The sequence below is a fragment of the Aptenodytes forsteri genome, unplaced genomic scaffold, assembly GCF_000699145.1.
Source record: "Aptenodytes forsteri isolate BGI_AS27 unplaced genomic scaffold, ASM69914v1 Scaffold7, whole genome shotgun sequence".
Classification (NCBI taxonomy): Eukaryota; Metazoa; Chordata; class Aves; order Sphenisciformes; family Spheniscidae; genus Aptenodytes; species Aptenodytes forsteri.
In genome coordinates, this window is record NW_008795919.1 from 1,387,735 (window position 1) to 1,391,169 (window position 3,435).

A 3,435-nucleotide genomic window follows, 5' to 3' on the forward strand; every position below is an offset into this window, starting at 1 on the left:
CCCGTCACCCCGGCCTCAGGCCTGCCCTGCTGCCTGTCCCTGCCGTGCCCAGCGTCCCCCAGCCTTGCTTGGGCACTCGCCCATCTCCAGCCCCTCCTCTCCCAGATTTTGGGGCTTGCACCCACCCTTCCCACTCCCCACATTTTACGATGCTCCAGTCACCTGCAAAGCGCTGGCCCTGCAGCAGACACCCCCTGACCCCCCTGCAGCTGCAGCCACGGCCAGCACCGCTCGGATCAGCTGTCCGATTTCCAGGCACCCCAAAGAGACATTGATTTCCCGTCCCGGAGCCCCACCTCGGCTGCTCGCGAGGCCTCGCTGCTGCTTCCCCCACCACCCACCCGTCGCACGTGAGCCTTAGTCACCGCCAGCAGCCGCCCCCCACTCCCGGGGGCGAGGGCTTCGCTGTCACACATCCCACCCTGGCCTCGATAACAGGCAGATAACGAGAGGCCTCCCCCACTCCCCGGGCAGGAGCAGAGGCCTCGGCTCAGCCCCGCTTGGGGGTGAAACTCCTCTTGGCCTTGCAAGAAGCAGGGGTGGGCCAGGAGCTCGGCCCCAGTCCCTGCCCCACGCAGCATCTCGGAGCAAACGCACCCTGGGCACGGGTGCCTGCCCACTGCAGCAGCACGTCCAAGGGCAGGGGAGATGCGGGCAGCAGCAGCAGCCATGGGGGGGGAAACACTGCTTAGGGCTTTGCAGGGGCAGCAGCAGCCAGGGACGTGTCCCCATTCACCACGTGGCCGGCCCAGTCCAGGCATCCCGCAAAGTGCCCGTCTCTGGGTTCACAGGGAGGTGTTGATGAACAGATTCAGTTTCCTGCAGGCAGCGCCCATCAGAGATGCCTGTTTTTGGGATGATGTCACCGCGGGACCAGGAGATCCCCTGCCACCCATTCTCCCTCGCCTACCCGGCAAACAGGTTTCCCGAAATCCCAGCCCTCTCCTCCGGAAGCGCGTTCCTCTGACTCAGGGAATGGGGAGCGGGCAGGAAGGCTCCTCGGCAGACGGGGTGGCCCCGCTCTGTGCCACTGCAGGGGTGGCTGTACGCCCCAAACCGCCCCAGACACCCCAGAGCCCCACGCTGCAGCTGAGCCATTGCTTTCCTGCGGCCCCTGGCCACGCCACTGACCGGCTGCTCCCCTGGCTCAGCCAGAGCAGAGGCTTCCCTGAAACTCCCAGCAGCCTCACCCACCGGCTGACTCCCCGCCAGGGAATGCTGCATGACTGAGCCACGGCTCTGGGAGCTGTGCAGCCCCGGGGGGATGGCGGGGGACAGGAGTGCAGGTGGCAAAGGAGCATGTCCCAGCGAACCCACAAACACAGGGGACACGCCAAGACAGGGAAGGGGAAGAGCCCCACTTGCACACCTGTGTGGCCGAGCCTCTGAGGGGGCTACAGCAGCCCCACGGCCCCTTATTTCCAAGGCACACAAGGGACCTGGCAGAGCAGGGCCGGGGCCAACCCATGACGTGCTCCCAGGTTGCCGGCAGGCGGCTTCCAAAGCCCCTTTGCCTGGCGGGGCCACAGCCCTGTGGGTCCTGGCAGGGCAGGCAGGGGACCCAGCACAGCATCGCCCAGAGCGGACGAGCATCCCGGGGCTCCAGGACAGCCTGGCACCGGGTCCAGCCATATCCGGGGTCCTCCCCACCATGGGGCCAGCCTGGAGCAGGGGGCATGGTGAGGAAGGGGCAACCACGGGTGTACAGGGCCTGTGGCTGTGCTCCGCTGGTGCTCCTGGTGCGGGCAACAATGCAGAGTGCTCCTGGCTGCCATGCCAGCCCGAGTCGATAGGCTTATACAACAAGCAGAGTATTGATCGATCGCTCCGCTGCAGGCAGAGCCCCGCTGCATTGGGGTTCATGGGTCCAGCCTCCCCGTTCCCGTGGTGCTGGGAACAGCCGCCCTCCCCACGCTGATGGAAAATCCGATGAGCTCATGATGAGCATGCCACCCGGCCCCAGCAGCTGCATGCCCCAGAGCTCCCTGTGCTCCTCAGCCCCTCAGTGTGGGGTGCAACACTGCCACGGTTCCCTCAGGCTGGCCTGGGGAGGGGGCTGCACCCAGTGGGCTGGGGCCCAGCCATGGCTCTAGCCCCTGCAGCGTGCCCAGCACCTCACCCTGATGCTGCCTGTGGATAGCCAAAGGGGTGCCAAGCACCCCAAAATCAAAGGACAATTACGTCTGCAGCTCAGCCACTGTCCTGCCAGCGCGAGCTGACGCTGCGGGAGGCTGGGTGCAAACAGGGATGAGGACGGCAAACAAACCCCGCCAGCATCTCCGGGCAAAGCACCACACAGGACACCCCATCCCACCCGCTCACACACCGCTCCCCACCCCTCTGCCCCACACCTCCCTCCTCCAGCCCCAGGACTTTGCCTCTGCCCCAGGCTGCTCCCACCCTGCTGCTCTGTGCGGGGCGGTTTCAGGGCCCACGCAGGGCAGTGGTACCGTGGCCACAAGGCCTGATCCGAACCCCTGCCCCCAAAATGCTCCAGCTGACCTCTACTAGCTACGAGGCAGTGACCCAGCAGGAACCCAGGGGCAAGGGTCTGTCCGTGCATCCTGCCCCGGGGCAGACGGGTGCGGAACTGCCCGTCGCTGGCAGTGTGCTGGGGCAGCCACCAGCCCCCAAGCATCTTGCCATGGGGCCGGCATCGCGGCCGGCCACAAAGCTCCACTGCTGCAAGACAATCCCCTGTGGGTGCAGGTGATAAATGGGCCAGAGATGGGCTGAGCCCTGCCCTGCCCTGCTGCAGCCCTCGCCCACTCTGTAATTATCCCAGGCTGCATCTGTAATTAGTGCCCTGATGTCATGGTGTCAGGCTTGGGCAGCCCCTCGCGCTCCCTGCCAGCCCCACCTTGGCCTCCGGCCCTGGGGCCGAAGGAGATCCCAACCCTCCAATGCCATCCCAAGGAGCTCCTGCCCAGCTCCGGCTACCCGCGCTCCCCACCAGCATCACTGCTGGACCCCTGTCCCATCCCTGCCCCGCAGCACCTGAGCTGCTGTAGGGCTGGATCCGGCCCTCTGGACAGTGCAGGGCTTGGCCGCTCCCACTGCTGCATCTCTGCCCCCCCCCCCCCCCCCCCCACGCTGCCAGCATCCTGCCCGCTCCTCGCCAGCCCTGCCGGCTGGCTGCACTGCACCCACCCTCCTGGGGACAGATCCTGCCTGGGCAGGAGAGGGGGTGGCCGCTGCCCTCCCGAGCCCCCCAGGCTGGGGATGAAGGCAGCGCTGCCGGTCCCCCGCCCCCTCGGCACGGGGAATGCGTTGGAGCGGTCCCAGCAGCTATAAATAGAGCGGGAGGCGCAGGCATGCGCCGGCCGGGGCACACGTGGGTCTGGGCGGCCACTGCCCCTCGGCTGGCGTGGGGCATGGGCAGGGTGTGGGGCTGCAGCGGCCGCTGCCCCTCGGCCCGCGCGGGGCACGGGCAGG